Source organism: Saccopteryx leptura, chromosome 11 (genome assembly GCF_036850995.1).
Source record: "Saccopteryx leptura isolate mSacLep1 chromosome 11, mSacLep1_pri_phased_curated, whole genome shotgun sequence".
In the NCBI taxonomy this organism is placed as follows: domain Eukaryota; kingdom Metazoa; phylum Chordata; class Mammalia; order Chiroptera; family Emballonuridae; genus Saccopteryx; species Saccopteryx leptura.
The window spans coordinates 23083331-23103086 of NC_089513.1; the positions used below are offsets into that span (position 1 = coordinate 23083331).

At 40.6% G+C, this 19756-nt stretch overlaps 1 protein-coding gene across 3 annotated transcripts in view; it reads right to left on the bottom strand.

The window, feature by feature from the left end:
• ARK2N (arkadia (RNF111) N-terminal like PKA signaling regulator 2N) overlaps positions 1 to 19392 on the bottom strand; it is an 81436-nt gene extending 62044 nt beyond the window's left edge. The window contains exon 1 of one of the 3 annotated variants that reach the window (XM_066352329.1): positions 19131 to 19392. The gene's annotated coding sequence lies outside the window, so the exon portion shown is untranslated. Of the gene's footprint in view, positions 1 to 18515; positions 18816 to 19130 lie in introns of those variants that run through there. The other 2 variants (XM_066352328.1, XM_066352330.1) reach the window with 2 other exon arrangements.
• Positions 19393 to 19756: the final 364 nt, after the last annotated feature.

The following is a 19756-nucleotide window of genomic DNA, read 5'->3' on the forward strand; positions in this document are numbered from 1 at the left end:
TTAGGGTCTGAGCTGCAGCACCCCCACCCACACGGCTGAGGGCTTGCCCACGGCCGGAGGGCAGCGGCAGTGGGACACGGAAGAGCGGTTCTGTCAGCAAGGGCAGAAGCCGGCTGGCCACCATGGAGGCCCAGGTGTGAGCTCAGTCTTGCCTGGCTGGGGAGGAGGGGACGTGCAAAATGGGTCAAGCCCAGCTCCAGGCCTCCTGCAATCCAGCCTGCAGGGGAAGGGCAGGAGCCTTGAAAGGGGTGCAGACACCCCCCTTGAGCAAAGGTGCAGGAGCACAAGCCTTGCCCCGCTCGCAGAACCAAGGGGGTGGTCAGATTTGGGATCCAGCTCCTCCCACAGGGGTGAAGCCAAAAGCCCAGAACAGGCAGAGTCCCACTACTGAGAGTAGGCATGCAGTCCCCCCACTTGTGGAGCCAAGGCTTGCAGCTGGCCCACGAACAGGCTCCTCCTGCAGGGGTGGGATGAAAGCCTGGAATCAGGATTGTGACCCGCAGCTGAGCAAAGGTGCTCACCTCTGCCCTCAGGGCCGAGCATAACACCACCTGCCAGGACAGGGCAAAGGCCAAGGCGACGCAGGCTTATACACCCGAGCATGTGATCACAGCCACTCCCGTGAAGGAGAGACGGAAACCACAGCCACAGCCCCAGTGGGCAGGCACCTGCAAGCCCATACCCGAATGCCCTAGGCAGCAACAACAGAGGGGGTGGCGGGCCTGCAGACAGACTACATTTAGGGAACACAGAGGCCACACCCAGTGGACTCTAGTAGCCAAAACCTTCTTTTACACAGACAAAATGAGACGGCAGAGAATGCAACACAAATGAATTAAATCCCCAGAAAAGGACCTGAATGAGTCAGATATAACCAAATTACCAGATGCAGTTTAAAATAATGATTGTTAGGATGCTCAAAGATATTAGAACAATAGATGGTCATTATGAACACCTAAATAAAGAGATAGCAAATAAAAAAAAGGACATTGAAATAATAAAAAAGAATCAGTCAGAAAAGACAAATACAATATCAGAAATGAAGAACACAATGGAAGGAATTAAAAGCAGGATAGATGAAGCTGAGAATCGAATCAGCGAGTTAAGAGGACAAGATAAATGAAGGCACAGAAGCAGAGCAGAAAAAAGAGACTCAAAAAGTCTGAGGAAACTCTAAGAGAGCTCTGTGACAACATGAAGAGAAATAATATCCACATCATAGGGGTTCCTGAAGAAGAGAACATGGGATAGAGACTTTGTTCAAACATATCATAGCTGAAAACTTCATGCAATTAAGGCAGGGAAACGTCTCACAAGTTCAAGAAGCACAGAGAACTCCATTAAAGAGAAATCTACACCAAGACACATCATAATTAAAATACCAAAGCTAAGTGATAAACAAAAAATATTAAAAGCTGCTAGAGAAAAAAAGACTATCACCTACAAAGGAGTCCCCATAAGGATGACTTCCAACTTCTCAACAGAAACACTTGAGGCCAGAAGGGAATGGCAAGAAATATTCAAAGTAATGCAGAACAAGAGCCTACAACCAAGACTACTTTAGCCAGCAAGGCTATCGTTTAAAATTGAAGGAGAAATAAAAGCTTTCCAGGCAAAAAAAAAACAAAAAACTCAAGGAATTCACTACAACCAAACCAAGGCTGCAAGAAATGCTAAGGGGCCTGTTGTGAACAGATCAAAGGAGAAAAAGAATATAGCAAAAGAGGAATACAGTTTTAAAGAATAAAATGGCAATAAACAACTACATATCAATAATAACCATAAATGTAAATGGATTAAATGATCCAATCAAAAGACAATGAATAGCTGCATGGATAAGAAAATAGGACCCATACATATGCTGTCTACAAGAGACACACCTTAAAACAAAAGATGCACATAGACTGAAGATAAAAGGATGGAAAGAAATATTTAATGCAAATGGAAATTAAAAAAAAAGCTGGGCCTGACCTGTGGTGGTGCAGTGAATAATGTGTCGACCTGGAAATGCTGAGGTCGCCGGTTCGAAACCCTGGGCTTGTCTGGTCAAGGCACATATGGGAGTTGATTCTTCCAGCTCCTCCCCCCTTCTCTCTCTCTCTCTCTCTCCCTCCCCCTCTCTCCTCTCTAAAAATGAATAAAGAAAAAGAGAAAAGAAAAATTAAAAAAAAAAAAAAAAAAAGCTGGGGTAGCAATACTTATATCAGACAAAATGGACTTTAAAACAAAAGCTATAGTAAGAGATAAAGAAGGTCACTACATAATGATAAAGGGAGCATCCAACAGGAAGATATAATAACTATTATAAATATCTATGCACCTAATATAGGAGCACCTAAATATATAAAGCAGACTTTGATGGATTTAAAGGGCGAGATCAACAACAATACTATAATAGTAGGGGATTTCAATACCCCATTAACTTCACTAGATAGATCCTCAAGAGAGAAAATTAACAAAGAAACAGCAGACTTAAAGGACATACTAGATCAACTCGATTTAATAGATATCTTTAGAACCTTTCACCCTAAAGCAGCAGAATATACATTCTTTTCAAGTGCTCATGGTACATTCTCTAGGACAGACCACATGTTAGGGCACAAAAGCGGTCTCAACAAATTTAAGAAGATTGAAATCATATCGAGCACTTTCTCTGATCACAATGGCAAGAAACTAAAAACCACTGAAAAATACTCAAATACTTGGAAACTAAATAGCATGTTATTAAATAACGAATGGGTTAACAATGAGATCAAAGAAGAAATTAAAATATTCCTAGAAACAAACGATAACGAGTATACATCAACTCAAAATTTATGGGACACAGCAAAAGCAATCCTGAGAAGGAAGTTCATAGTATTACAGGCATAACTCAAGAAGCTAGAAAAAGCTCAAATAAACAACTTGACCCTGCATCTAAAAGAACTAGAAAAAGAACAGCAAGTAAAGCCCAGAGCTAGTAGAAGGAAGGAAATAATAAAGATCAGAGCAGAAATAAATGTCATAGAGGCTAAAGAAACAATACAGAGGATCAATAAAACCAGGAGCTGGTTCTTTGAAAAGGTAAACAAGATCGATGAACCTTTAACCAGACTCACAAAGAAAAAAGAGAGGACTCAAATAAATAAAATTAGATGTGAGAGAGTGGAGAAATAACAACAGACACAACAGAAATACAAAATATTGTAAGAAAATACTATGAAGAACTGTACACCAAAAAACTAGACAATCTATAATAAATGAAATGGACAAATTCCTTGAAACGTATAATCTTCCAAAAATTAATCTGGAAGAATCAGAAAACCTAAACAGACCAATTACAACAAATGAGATTGAAACAGTTATCAAAAAACTCCCCAAAACGAAAAGTCCTGGGCCTGATGGCTTCACAAGTGAATTCTACCAAATATTCAAAGAAGAACTAACTCCTATCCTTCTCAAGCTATTTCAAAAAATTCAAGAGGAAGGAAGACTTCCAAGCTCCTTTTACGAGGCGAATATAATTCTGATTCCAAAACCAGGCAAAGACAACACAAAGAAAGAAAATTATAGGCCAATATGCCTGATGAATTTAGATGCTAAAATCCTCAACAAAATATTAGCAAACCGGATCCAACAATATATAAAAAAAATCATACACCATGATCAAGTGGGATTTAGTCTATGGAGGCAAGGCTGGTACAATATCGCAAATCAATCAATGTGATTCATCACATAAACAAAAGGAAGGAGAAAAACCACATGATAATTTCAATAGATGCAGAAAAAGCATTTCATAAAATCCAGCACCCATTCATGATCAAAACTCTCAGCAAAGTGGGAATACAGGGAACATACCTCAACATGATAAAGGCCATCTATGACAAACCCACAGCCAACATCATACGCAATGGGCAAAAATTAAAAGCAATGCCCTTAAGATCAGGAACAAGGCAGGGGTGCCCCCTTTCACCACTCTTATTCAACATAGTTCTGGAAGTCCTAGCCACAGCAATCAGACAAGAAAAAGAAATAAAAGGCATCCAAATTGGAAAAGAAGAAGTAAAACTATCATTATTTGCAGATGGTATGATATTGTATATAGAAAACCCTAAAGTTTCAGTCAAAAAACTACTGGATCTGATAAATGAATTCAGCAAGGTGGAAGAATATAAAATTAATAATCAGAAATCAGAGGCATTTTTATACACTAACAATAAACTGTCAGAAAGAGAAATTAAGGAAGCAATCCCTTTCACCACTGCAACCAAATATAAAGTACCTAGGAATAAATTTAACCAAGGAGATTAAAGACTTGTACTCGGAAAATTATAAAACATTGATAAAAGAAATCAGGGAAGATACAAACAAGTGGAAGCATATACTGTGCTCATGGTTAGGAAGAATAAACATCATTAAAATGTCTATATTACCCAAAGCAATTTATAAATTCAATGCAATACTGATTAAAATACCAATGACTCACTTCAAAGATATATAACATATTCCAAAAATTTATATGGAACCAAAAAAAAAAAAAAAACACAAATGGCCTCAGCAATCTTTAATAGGAAGAATAAAGTGGGAGGTATCACACTTCCGGATATCAAGTTATACTACAAGGCCATTGTACTCAAAACAGCCTGGTACTGGCATAAGAATAGGCATATAAATCAATGGAACAGAACTGAGAACCCAGAAATAAACCTATACTTTTATGGACAACTGATATTTGACAAAGGAGGTAAGAGCATACACTGGAGTAAAGACAGCCCCTTCAACCAATGGTGTTGGGAAAATTGGACAGCTACCTGCAAAAAAATGAAACTAGACCACCAACTTACACCAATCACAAAAATAAACTCAAAATGGATAAAAGACTTAGATGTAAGCCGTAAAACCATAAGCATCTTAGAAGAAAACATAGGCAGTAAGCTCTCTGACATCTCTTGCAGCAATATATTTGCCGATTTATCTCCACGGGCAAGTGAAATAAAAGACAGGATAAACAAATGGGACTATATCAAACTAAAAAGCTTTTGCACAGCTAATGACAATAAGAACAGAATAAAAAGACAAACTACACAACAGAAGAATATATTTAACAATAGTCTGATAAGGGGTTAATAACCAAAATTTATAAAGAACTTGTAAAACTCAATACCAGGAAGACAAACAATCCAATCAAAACATGAGCAAAAGGCCCTGGCCGGTTGGCTCAGTGGTTGAGCGTTGGCCTGGCGTGCAGGAGTCCCGGGTTCGATTCCCGGCCAGGGCACACAGGAGAGGCGCCCATCTGCTTCTCCACCCCTCCCCCTCTCCTTCCTCTCTGTCTCTGTCTTACCTTCCCACAGCCAAGGCTCCACTGGAGCAAAGTTTGCAGGGGCGTTGAGGATGGCTCTGTGGCCTCTGCCTCAGGCATTGGAATGGCTCTGGTTCCAACAGAGCAACGCCCCAGATGGGCAGAGCATCACCCCCTGGTGGGCATGCCAGGTGAATCCCGGTTGGGCGCATGCGGGAGTCTGTCTGACTGCCTCCCCGTTTCCAACTTCAGAAAAAAAAAAAAAAAAATGGGCAAAAGAAATGAATAGACACTTCTCCAAAGAGGACATACAGGTGGCCAAAAGGCATATGAAAAAATGCTCAACATCACTAATCATTAGAGAAATGCAAATTAAAACCACAATGAGATATCACCTCACACCAGCCAGAATGGCGCTCATCAACAAAACAACACAGAATAAGTGCTGGTGAGGATGTGGAGAAAAGGGAACCCTCCTGCACTGCTGGTGGGAATGAAGATTGGTGCAGCCACTGTGGAAAACAGTATGGAGATTCCTCAAAAAAATAAAATAAAATAAAAATCGAACTGCCTTTTGACCCAGCTATACCACTTTTAGGAATATACCCCAAGAACACCATAGCACTGTTTGAAAAGAAGAAATGCTCCCCTATGTTTATGGCAGCATTGCTCACAATAGCGAAGATCTGGAAACAGCCCAAGTGTCCATTAGTAGATGAGTGGATTAAAAAGCTTTGGTACATATATACTATGCCGGAATACTACTCAGCCATAAGAGATGATGACATCGGATCATTTACAACAACATGGCTGGAACTTGTTAACATTATACTAGCGAAATAAGTAAATCAGAAAAACTAAGAACTATATGATTCCATACAAAGGTGGGACATAAAAATGAGACTCAGAGACATGGACAAGAGTGTGGGAGTTACGAGGGGGGGGACAGGGAAGGGGTAGGGGAGGCGAGAGGCACAAAGAAAACCAATTAGAAGGTGACGGAAGACAATTGGACTTTGGGTGATGGGAATGCAGCATAAGCAAATGTCAAAATAACCTAGAGATGTTTTCTCTGAACATATGTACCCTGATTTATCAATGTCACCCCATTAAAATTAATTTTTAAAAAATGAAAGAAATCCTTACTTATACAAAGATAATCATCATTATCATCATCAAATAAATAGAAAACATACTACTGTGTTAAGTCTGGTAGAGAGAAAGTATGGTGGCACCATGAAAGGAGAAAAAGAAGAGGAATGTATGTAACAAAGCCTAGGAGATCTAGGAAGTCTTCCTGAGGAGTCAACAGAAACGTATAGTTTTAAATAAAGGAGGGAACATAGATTTAAGCTGTTATGTACTTCAAAACAACCACTCTGGCTGCACAGCGGAGACTGGATAAGAAAAAAAGACAAGAGTAAATGTCAGAAGAACAAGACAAAAATGACAGTAGCTCTGGATTAATGGTAATGGCAACAAAGAGATGCTGATAAATATGAAAGATCATAGAATAAATATGGGGCATGAGAAAGGATGGTGACAAGTAGGGCAGTGAAACTATTCTGTTCTATACTGTAATGATGGATAGGCATTAAAGATTTGTCAAAACCCACACTATCTGTTTTGCAAAACAAAAAGTGATCCCTCATGTAAACTTGGACTTTAATAATATAGTAATATTAGCTCATCAATTGTTAACAAATGTAAACTAATGCAAGGTGTTAATAATAAGGAAAACTGAGAAGAGGTGTATAAAGAAACTTTCTGTACTTTCTGCTCAATTATTCTGCAAACCTGAAACTTCTCTAAAAATAAATTATAAAATTACAATATTTTAAGGCTGAGGAAACTTGTTAGCTTAGAACTCCTGGGGGCCAACTTTGCCCTCGTGAAAGGAAAGACTAGCTGAAAATGAAGCCCCCAAAGAAAAGCAGTAGAGAGCCAGCACACAAAGAAAGAAAAATAGTACCCAGCTATCAAATGAGTTCCTATATCCAACTAGGCCAGAGGCTAGTTGCACACTGGACTTAGTTAAATGAACCTATTAAATCTCATTTTTGCTTTTGTATAAATTGATGTGAAGTTCTTGTGTGTGTGTGTTACAAGTCATCTTCTGCATAAACACTTTCATAGGAGAGGGTCATAACATACAGAAAAACCACTGCAATTAACAACTCTACTCATAGACTTCATGGGAAAGGCAACATAAGAACAATCTTCATTACCTTGGCCTTTGCTTCTCAGCATTGGAAAATAAGTGCCTTCAAGTGGCACTACTGGTACTATTGGTAAATTTTAGAGACAGCATAAAAACCCAACCAGGAATTATCTAAGATCTCAAAGTTTTCAAAAGTTTCAAAGACTATTTTAAAAAGCAAAAAGATATAGGCAATTTCAATCAAAAATAAAACCCACGAAAAGAATGTTTTGGCCTGGCCTATGGTGGCAGAGTGGACAGGGACTCTTATCTGGAATGCCAAGGTGGCAGGTTCAGAGCCCTGGGCTTGCCTGGTCGAGGCACACAGAAGCAACTAGTACAAACTGATGCATCCCGCTCCTCCACTCCTCCCCTCCTTCCTTCCTCTCTCTTTTTCTATCTCTCTTTCTCCTCTCTCTAAAGTCAATAAATAAAATCTTTTTAAAAATATTTCAGTCACTAGTGGTTTTTAAACAATATAATTTAAAAAGATACACAGAAGTGGTCTAACCACACTGAAAACTACCTAAACAAGTCTATTTAGGTTTTCGGAACACTTTAATTATTTTTATTAATTATTGTTCATAGTTAACCTGAAATGTATAATCCTTATTTCTAAGAAAAGAATATGTAGGTCAATGGCCAAGACATAGTTAGATAAATTTAGAAGGATATATTTAGAACAGTTTTTGAATTTCCAACCTGCTTCTTAACCTAAGACTAGATCATGCTACCCAAGTAGCTTCCTCTAACCAAAATAAAAGTTCCGAACATCTGGATCTTTACAGAAATTAAATTAAATTATACACTTTAAAAGGTTAAGGCTTGCCTAACTGGTGGTGGCACAGTGGATAGAACATCAACCTGGGACACTGAGATCCCAGGTTCAAAATCCTGAGGTCACCTGGTTGAGCGCAGGCTCACCAGCTTGGGAAAGGGGTCGCCGGTTTGAGCAAGGGGTCACTGGCTCAGTTGAAGCCCACCAGTCAAGGCACGTATGAGAAGCAATTAATGAACAACCAAAATGCCACAACTATGAGTTAGTTGATGCTTTTCATCTGTCTCCCTCTCGCTTAAAAAAAAAAGGTAAGGTTTTAATAGACTCCTTTAAACAATTTTTCCTTTAAACTAATTTTTCCAAATAAATTTGAAGTTTGACATTTAAAATTTAGTTTTTCCCACAAATATACAATATGTCTTTTGTATAAATTAAGGCATACCTACATATTACACTTAAGACAGTAACTGCGACTACTCCTCTGATAATTTCCCTAAAAAAAAAACATCCATTGTTTTAATTCATTTTATAGAAACCACACCACCATTTCTTTGTTACCTTTATATTGGGAGAAAACTACAGATTTCCATGAACTTATTTTAAATTATGCCTGAGGCACACCAAATGGTTAATCAATAAAAGTAAAAACTATGCCACATAAAGAGGGAAGGAGTTATTAAGCAAGAGAGTTGCAGTTTAAATAGCTATCAACAGTCTAGTATTAAACACATTTCTAAAGTTATTGAATAGGCTTAGTTTCAAAATTATTAGCTGGCTTACAATTTAAATATTCAACTATGCATGTTTATTACTGAATCAGAGTAAAAAATGATGCACTCCTAACACTAAAAATCAAAGCAGTTGGGCTATTTTTAAACTGCTGTAAAAACACTTGCTTCTTGGCCCTGGCCGGGTGGCTCAGTGGTAGAGCGTCAGCCTGGCGTGCAGGAGTCCTGGGTTCGATTCCCAGCCAGGGCACACAGGAGAAGCGCCCATCTGCTTCTCCACCCCTTCCCCTCTTCTTCCTCTCTGTCTCTCTCTTCCCCTCCCACAGCCAAGGCTCCATTGGAGCAAAGTTGGCCCGGGCGCTGAAGATGGCTCCATGGCCTCTGCCTCAGGCGCTAGAATGGCTCTGGTTGCAACAGAGCAACACCCCAGATGGGCAGAGCATCGCCCACTGGTGGGCATGCCGGGTGGATCCCGGTCAGGTGCATGCGGGAGTCTGTCTGCCTCCCTGTTTCCAACTTCAGAAAAATACAAAAAAAAAAAAAAAAAAATAGTTCAAGTAAAAATAAATTAGTAAAAAAAAAGCATTTAATAAACAGTTGACTACATACATGCACTCAAGATTTAAATAATATTATTTTCACGCCCTCAAGGAATATTTATAAAAATAGACCATGTAGCAGACCATAAAGCAAATATTATCAGCAAAAATCGAGTACAAACAAAACAACAAAACAAAACAACCCACCTGCTTCTTATATGGATGAAATTTTTAAAACAAAAGAAAGTCATGAAACTACCAAAAGGAATGTAGCTACCTTAGAAGTTTCTGCCTCCACATTAATTTGTGAAAATGTGTTCACTCATTCCCTCTCAGCCCCATTATATTACAATCTCTTTAGAAAACAGGGATTATGTTAATCATCTTTAGCTCACCCACAGTTCCTAATACATAGTATACTGCTCACAAAAATTAAGGGATATTTCAAAATGAACATGAGCTATAAAACATCCCCTAAATTTTGTGAGCAGTGTATTTAATAAATATTTATTGAATTGATGAACTGAATCTTTTTTGTGTGTGTGTGACAGAGACAGAGAGAGAGACAGATAGGGACAGACAGACAGGAAGGGAGAGAGATGAGAAGCATCAACTCTTTGTTGTGGCACCTTAGATGTTCATTGATTGCTTTCTCATATGTGCCTTGACTGGAAGGCTACAGCAGAGTGAGTGACCCCTTGCTCAAACCAATGACGCCTTGCTCAAGCCAGTGACCTTGGGCTCAAGCCAGAGACCTTGGGTTTCACACCAGCAACCTCTGGGCTCAAGCCAGCAACCTTGGGGTCATGTCTATGATCTCACGCTCAAGCCAGCAACCCCGCACTTAAGCTGGTGAGCCCACTCTCAAGCCAGATGAGCCAGCACACAAACCAACGACCTCAGGGTTTCGAACTTCCCAGTCCAACACTCTATCCACTGCGGCACCACCTGGTTAGGCCTGAATCATTTTTAAAAATCACCAAGACCGTTCAGGAAATACCCTGTTTGCTTAAAACTTAGTACTACTGACTTGTATATAAAAACATATTCCAACCTGACCAGGTGGTGGTGCAATGGATATATGATTGGCCTGGGACGCTGAGAACCCAGGTTCAAAACCCTGAGGTTGCTAGCTTGAGCCTCCCCCCATCAAGGAACATATAAGAAAGCAATCAATGAACAACTAAGGCACCACAACTATGAGTTGATGCTTCTCATCTCTTTCCCTTCCTGTTTGTCTATGCCTGTCTGTCCTCCTCTCTTTCACTTAAAAAAAATATGTGTGTGTATGTATTCCATTATAAATGTGATTTCTGATAGAGTAACTCTCCTTTTATCTTTCCACATATAAACAAGACAAAACTGACACAACTGTTGCCTGGCCTGTGGTGGTGCAGTGGATAGTGTCAACCTGGAACACTGAGGTCACCAGTTTCAAACCCTGGACTTGCCTGGTCAAGGCACATACGCTAAGCAAGCAAAGAACAACTGAAGATAAGCAACTATCCGTTGATATGTCTCTCTGCTTCCCCCACCAATAAATAAAATCTTAAAAAAACTGACACAACTGTTAATCGTCTGGTAAAGCTGTTTCCTTACATTTAGAATACTGTATTATAAAATGATTGTGTGTATTTACGCATAAAGATACAAAAACCAGACACTACAAAACTAGAGGTAGAGAGCAGTATCTTACTAAAAAACCAAAATGATGCCTCTTGCCCCCATACATTTAGGACTAGGAAGAGATCCCAGTGCATCTATATTGTAATGGTGATGTTCCCAAATCTTCTGAAATAGAAAAAATAATCTCTTTTCTAATTCTTATATATAAACACTAAACTGAATGACAAAAGTACTCTAATCTTAAGCACCAATATTGCAAAACAAATTTTGCTTTCAAAGGACGTCTTTCCATTACGAGTCAGGATTTGGGGTTAGTTTTTCCACTGAGAAGTTGTAGCATGGATAATGCAGACTGTGCAGGAACCAAAGATTAGGACTGAAGTAAAAACACTGGAGAATTGCAGTATAGAAGAAAATGACCCTTTTCTCCACAGCAACTCTTCCCTTCCCTTCACTTAGCTCTCAATAGGAAGAGATTGAACAGGCTAGAAACTAGATACAGTATAAGACTCAAAAGTGGGAATGATAAAAGGCATTCAGAGTGAAGAATTATCAGTGATAAATTAATGCAGCTAGGGGCAATAAGCATCAACAGCTGCTAACACCACAGAGAACTAAACATTATGTCCTTCTGATACAAATAGTCAACATCATCTATAAGCGTTTTTGCACCAAAAAGGAAAAAAAATGAGAGAATATACCTCATAGAAAGCAAATATGATCAAGCCTCTAAACCTAATACCAATTAACAAGAAACCCAGGGGACAGAATACATGTTTAAGACCAGCGCAGGAATGTAATTGGCAAATTCAAACTGGGCAAACTCCTGTTTCTTTAATAAATAATCTGCCAGAAATAAGAAACGGAGGGGACACTATGCAGAGATCTTATTTGCCTCTTGATCTGAATAAGTGTAAAAACACATTTTATGAGATAACAGAGAAATCGGAACACTGAATATTATACAACACTAAGAAATTATTGCTACCTATTTCTCAGTGTGATAATAGTTACTTGGTTTTTTATCCTTTAAGAGTAGAGTTGACTAAGAAACTGGAGTGCTAAAAGGTTGGTGTACAGAAAGGAAGCACTAAAAATTAATACAGTTCAATGATTTGGCCTACCCAGAATTGAAACATACCGCATTTCCCCATGTATAAGATGCTCCCATGTATAAGACACACCTTAACTTTGCGGCCTGAAATTTGGAAAAAAAAAAAAGTATTACATAAAGTTACTGAACTCAAGTTTTATTCATCATAAAGTTCATGCAACACCTCATCACTGTCAAAACTCCCATCCTCGGACCTTTGATAACATTATACTGAGCGAAATAAGTAAATCAGAAAAAATTAAGAACTATATGATTCCATACATAGGTGGGACATAAAAATGAGACTCAGAGACATGGACAAGAGTGTGGGGGTTATGGGGTGGGAAGAAGGAGAGGGAGAGGGTTGGGGGAGGGGAGGGGCACAAAGAAAACCAGTTAGAAGGTGACGGAAGAAGACAATTGGACTTTGGGTGATGGGAATGCAGCATAAGCAAATGTCAAAATAACCTAGAGATGTTTTCTCTGAACATATGTACCCTGATTTATCAATGTCACCCCATTAAAATTAATTTTAAAAAAATAAATTAAAAAAAAAACCTCCCATTCTCATCTGTGTCTGATGACAAATCACTGTCTTCAACAATGAGTGCAAAAACAAGAGCAAAAAAGCGGGAAATGCAAGTAAAAAAAATCTACAACCACAAGATGCACCCAGTTTTTAGACCTCAGATTTTTTCAGGAAAGGGTACATCTTGTACATGGGGAAATACGGTAAATTCTGAGATTGCAACCATGAGAAGAGTGCAGCTTTGCCTGCTTGCCAGCCAACCTTTTCTCCACTGATATAAGCTCTATAAATAGGCCAGGAGTGATAATGGCTGCTCAAATCACTTCATGCAGCAGATACTACCGCTACTGACATGTATCTGGCCCAGTACCAGGACTGTGTATAAACCAGCATCAAGTAAAAAACAACAACAACAACAAAAAAAAAACACTCCAAAACAAGGAAGTTACCAAATGCAAAGAATGCACTATGGCTAATGAGAGACCCTCTAATTGCTCAAAAGTACCAACAGGGTAAATAAAAAATAACTTAAAACACAGGTTATGGATTTCCTCCAGGATTTCTATTCTGGCCATTTTCTAACTCCCTTAAAAGAAAGTACACGTAAAGATGGGTCACCAAATGCTGGGACCTGGGATACCCAAGATAAATGTTGCCAAAAATCTGACCACTATATGTGCCCTCTGGTTCAGAGCAAATTATTTAGTTGATTATAGTGAAGAAAAATAATGGGGAACCCTTGATTTAAAATGCTGATTTAAGAATAAACTATACTTCCATATGCTGGGTTAAAACTAAGGCAGACAGGATACTGCTTAAAATCTTAACCACATGAGCTTTTTTGTTCTTAAAACAGAAAAGAAAACAGTCCTGTTTTCCTAAAGTTTTAGTCCACACCCAACTTCCCTCTCCCCAACAATACCTTTCTCTAATTATAAGGCACCTAACAAAATGCTGACTCTGGGCATCATAAAAGTTTGCTGTTGTTGTTTTTAACCAGACAACTCAATAAAAAAATAACTTCCACTGATCCCTTTGGTATCTTGTTTCCCTAATGCTAACCATGCTAATGAAAACTTTAATTTCTAGATAACCTAAACTCAATTCTAATTAATCTAGATTCATGGGAATGGCTGTATAAGTCTTTTGTTTTGGGGTTTTTTTTGTATAAGTTTTAATAAGTTTAATTTTATTCCTCTTTGAACAACAATCAGAACTAATTTACTAATACACAAACTTGAGTTTCAGGCAGAGGAAAAACTATTTTGTAAATGAACTGGCAGGACAAAAAGGACATTCAAGACTCCATTCACCTGCTTTTAAGCTTCAAGGTCCACTTAAGAAAAGAGTTATCTTCTAACACCTTGTTTTAAATGATTTTATAAAGGAAAAGACTAACTTCATAATACAGTTGTTTTGCTATACAGCCAACTTTTCTTCTCCACATTTTTGAGCAGGAAGGAAAAGTCATCTGGTTCACTACATTTAAGTTCCTTAGCAGAAATGATTTCTTTTATCTTTGTACCCATCCCCACCTGGCACCTAAGTGCTCAGTAAATGGGTATTTTACTTAACCAGGTATAAATTCCCCACATACAAACAAAAATAAAGTTCTGTGGAGAGAGTTCTATTTTTGATTAATCTCACTTACCTAGAAAATACTCATTCAGGTAAGTGTTAAAATTAAATAAAGTCAAATGAATAACAGGATTTATACCATCAGTCCATTGGCTATTCAGTGATAGAATCTTGAATAAAAATATGAAAGAGAATAAAAACTAAACTTAAAACAAACACTGTAGCTTGACATGTGGTAGCACCATGGATAAAGCGTCAACCTGGAACACTGAGGTCACTAGTTCAAAACTCTCACTTGCCTGATCAAGGCACATATGGGCATTGATGCTTCCTGCTCCTCCCCCCTTCTTTCTCTTTCTCTCTCTCCCCCTCTCTCCTATCTAAAATAAATAATAAATAACTTTAAAATAAAAACCACTGTAAATCAAAGCCACAAATCCTAAATAAGACAAACATCAAATCTGAGTGACAGTTTATTTTACAGTGTTTTTATGTAACATTTACTATTATCAGCTGCTACTAATATGTTATGATAAATATGTATAATATATACAACACACACTTCCTCCCTAGCAGTTCAGGAATAGAAAAGAGAATAAAACAAGCAAGATACTTTTTAGTTTTCACCCTGCTTGCTCCTTTCTTTTACAAGGACCCGTAGGCTGAGTGTGAAAACTGACTGAACATCAATCCCACTTCTGCTGAGAAAAGCTCCCACACAGCAGCAGCAAACACTACTTCCCTTAAGTTCAATCATCAGTCCTTAAAGAGTAAAGTAGGTACAATTAAAGATTAAGGTTAATGATTTAGAAAAGTTCCATGACAACAAATTTAAATTTGACAACTTCAAAAATAACTATCAAAGAATCCACCCATATAAAAAAAAGTAAAACCAATAAAATTTCTACTCACTGAAATGAAGGCTAAAGAAAAATCTTTCAAAAGGAATGGTTATCTCATCTTTTATATTCCACCTGAGCCTGCTCCCCCATCCCCATACCATCCCCTCCCCCAATGAGTTTAAAGAGAAACTCATTAGCAGACTAAGGTACTGTCCTTCACAACCTGGCCCTACCTTCTTCTACCAGACTGAACCATTCAAGATCACTGATACTTATGACTTTGCTTAGGATGTCCCTAGCCTGGAATGCCCACCTAGAAATCTACCTCCAACCTCAGGTTTAAACATGTAAGTTCCTATAATAGCATCAGGACCTTGTCAATCTTATTCAGCACTATTGCAGCACTGCAGGAACACAGAAAGCAATCAATAAATTAGTGATGTGAGAAGTTTTGTCATCTGTGTTTTCTCAATAGCTCATCCCCCTTTCTAAAGTCTCATAGCTTTCTACCCAATTATTAATATGTCTATTTCATTTTCACTATATAATTACAGCTACCCAAAAAACTTTGCTTGGCTCCAAATTCTTTTCTAAAATAACAGAAAATACTAAAATCAGTGTGAATCAAAAGAAAACATGTATCACAGTTTTCATCTTTTACAGGTTTTCTCAAGTACTGTCAATTCAGTAAACATGTCCCTAGTTATGTGCAGAAAAATTAGAAAGTTCTAAAGTAATTTCCAAAGTTACAAAAATAGGATCTGGGCCTCTAGCGTATAATAATTCCAAAGGTCAAAGAGAAAAAAACAAAACTATCCTATGTGTCCATATATCAAGTCTATTCACGTACACATCAGAATAAAACCATAAGATGGACAATCCCAGCACAACAACCCCTTGCATATTGAGGGACTGCACAAGTTCCCAGAAGTTACTAGTCATAAAGTAAGGAGACGTAAGGTATCAATGTCACTTATGAAAATAGAAACCTTTGAAGAACATATATTGAGTGCTTATTGTATTTTTCGCTCCATAAGACGCACCTTTTCCCCCAAAAAAAGTGGAAGGGAAAATGCCTGTGCGTTTTATGGAACAAAAAATACGGTATTTTATTAAATATTTGAACACACCATTTGGTTCAGAATATTTCTTTCTTATATTCCTCCTTAAAAACCTAGGTGTGTCTTATGGTCAAGTGCATCTTATGGAGCAAAAAATACGGTAATTCTAACAGAACTGCATTAAATTAGAACTTACAGCTTAATTTATCTTGGATAAATCATGAAAACTACAAAACAAAGTATTATGACATTTTCATAAATTCATTTAAGAGTAATATAAACTGAATTAATGAGTAATGTAACAGCTACACTGTGAACTTAATATGAAGCTAATTAACAATGGGAACTTTCCAGTTCCAAAATCCAGTCCCTCCCATTTTTCACAAAAAGATGTCAAAAAAAAATTTTCCACAGAGAAATCATTTCTCCCTGCCTTTTATATTGTATACACCTATTGTGAAGTTAAAATTTATAATATTAACATTATGATGTGTATTGTAGTGCAAAAGAATGATACTGACAAATTATAAGGATAAATACTAAATACGTTATATTTGTCAATAAAATTAAAACTCATAAACTTTGGTGGCAAAAAAAAAAAAAAACATGAAAAAGATGCAGTTTGAAGTTTTAAGTGATTCTTAAATTATAGTGGTACTGAAAAGTAATCTGAAGGAATCCAGAAATCCCTAAAAATATTTTTTATTTCTCATTTCATGGAACTGCAAGAAATTTCACTAAGGTTCTTTTTAAAGTAGAATACAGATTATCACAGTAAATTTCATCTAGTTTATTTACTGAGCATAAAGTACTCACTAGGCATTGTACTGACCAAGTTATTCTGCCAAAATTTTACCTTTCCTACTAAAAAACGGTTAGCATTGTGACTCCTCAAGACATAGCGTAATAACTATGAATTGTAGACCTCTACAAATGCTTGTAAAACCAAAAGGCAATGCTCTTTTACTGGAGGAATCAAGGTTGCCAGGATCAGCAAAACTTCATTAGAAAGTTAATAACTTCCATCTTAAATATCCCAGGAGAAGGGAGTGATTCAAACTGTTAGCAAGTGCCCAGTGACCTGCACAATAACAGCCTAAACAAAACTGCCACATGTATTTGGAATTAAGAGGTCCAACCTTAACAAAACATCACAAGTGGGATTTTCATCCTACTGGGTGGGAGGATTTAGAAAGCAAAAGCTCAAGCAAGAAATCAAAAGCACATCCAAGGATAAACTGTTCAAGCGATTCAAGCTGGGAGAACAAGTACAGATGTTCACTCCTTCATCTGTGTGCATCCATTCTCTGACAGTGCAGAGGACGACTTAAAAGACAATTAAAACAAACAACTACATAAATAAACAGATGGCAGAATGAATGACTTGCAGTGGGTTTTGTTGGGGACTGCTGCTCCAACAATAATACACTGAGGTCGGTGTGATGAGAAGTAAAGTATAAAACACGACATGCTACTGGAGGAGAGAAGAGAACTCGCAGGGAAAAGTCAGAGACAACGATGATCTTTTACTTGGGGCTCGTCACGTTTTCTAAATCAAGTTGCCAAACTCGCCAGAAGAGATCAGTTTTGGAAATTGACGCAACCCTCCCGTGGACCAGAGGCGTCAGCCGACCGAGAAAAAAAACCGCCCCGAGGCAGACGGCACGAAGCCGGGGAAGACTCGGCTCCCTCCCCCTCGGCCCCGCAGCCGCGGCGCCGGGGCGGCTGCCGGCTCCCGGGAGCAGGGGCAGGGGTGGGCGCCGGCCCCGCCGGCGGAGCTCGCAGAGGTGACAGAGCCGCCGCAGCCGCCTCCCCCGCCCGCCGGGGCGCCGGAAAGTTGCGTGGAGGCAACTCCCGGGCCACAAAGCCGCGGCGCCGCGCGGCCCACGAGCGGTGACCGCGCCAGCCTTCTCCCGGCCCCGGGGAAAGGGACCTGCCTCGCCCTAACCTCAGCGGTCCGAGGACGGGGAGGAGGGACTCGGCCGAGCCCGGGGGACGAGAGGGTCACCAACCGGCGGGCGAGCGAGCGAGCGACCCACGCCGCTAGTTCACCTCCGCCGGGTCGCGCCTCCCGCCAAGTCCAGGAGCGCACGCCCGGCGTCCGCCAGCGAGCCCGTCACAGCCCGGCGCCCGGACGCCGCAGAGCCCTCAGCCGCGGCCCGCAGCTCTCCGCCTCAGCCCGGTCTTCCCCGGGAACGCGGCCCGGGTCCTGCAGCTCGACCCGCAGCCGGGCCGCGGCCCTGCGCCCCTTTCGCCTCACCTGTGCTCCGCGGCGGCTCCGCACCTCCTCGTCCCCTCCGCGCGCCCCGTCGGGGCACGCACCGACCCACGGGCCGGGGCTGTCCCCGCTGCGGTGACTCGGAACGCGACGGTCACCGCCGCCTTCTCCTCCTCAGCACCAGCCCCGGCGGCGAGCAGAGTCGCGGTCAGAGCCCCGCCGGGGCCAAGGAGAATCACGCCACCTCCGCAGGCTCCAACACCAAGTCTCTGCACTCGTCCGCGCCGCCCGGAGAAAATGTCACCAAAGGCCGTTCCGCTCGGCGCCTCACTTCCGCCCGGAACCACAGAGCACGCGTCTGTTGGCTAGAGCGGCCGTTGCGGCGGGAACCTCTAGGGACCAGGACGGGAGGCCGCAGGGAAGCCAGACAGCGCCATCTGGCGTAGCGGGAGGGAACCCGCGCTCCTCCCGCCCCAGAGAGCCGGACGCGCAGGTACCGGCTTCCCGAGATTCTTTCCCGCGCTCCCTCCACCTGACCTGACAACTCCGTTCCAGAAATATCTTTCTCGAAGGTTCGAAAGCCTGTCAATGAAAGCCAAGAACAATACCCTAAGAAAAGCATGGCGCTCCCTTTTCTGTGAGCTGCTCCGTACTCACCCCTCCTGACGTTTTCCTGAATGAAGCTCGTGGTGTCTGAATCCTTGAATCACCCCCAAAGGGAGTCTTCACCTTTGTCTCCCCACTTTTTCGCGGATGCCCACCACTCGGCTCGGGGAGATTGGATTGTACTCTTCTCACGCAGTGCCGTTAACATCTCATTCAAGTTTCTGGACGGGAACCTTGCTAGCCTCGCAGATTGAGCGCCACCTGCTGGCGACACAGGGTCCGCCAGGGAGACCCCGTTCTGCCCCCAGGCGCGTAGCAGACGCCCCAAATTGTATCTCTGCAGAGTCAGTCTGATTTGCCGTTCTCCCTGGGGAGGGTGACGCACCCGCGCACGAGTTTTCGAGGCCCTTCCTGGAGGTCTGAGATGGGAGAAACGTCCTGGACCTGGGACCCGGAGGGAAGGTGAAGCTGGCACAGGCCACGTGGCAGGTAGAAGGAGGTGCGGAGGACAAACCACACTACTCAAGATCTGGCCAAGAGGCTGCGCTCCCTAAAAGCAGGGTTTTAAGAAATAAATAATAAGGGCTTGAGAAGAAAATGTAAAATGTGTTTACATATTCAGGAGCCATACTGGGATCTGGTGTGACAGTCCCTGAGAGGAGATTCTGAAAACCACA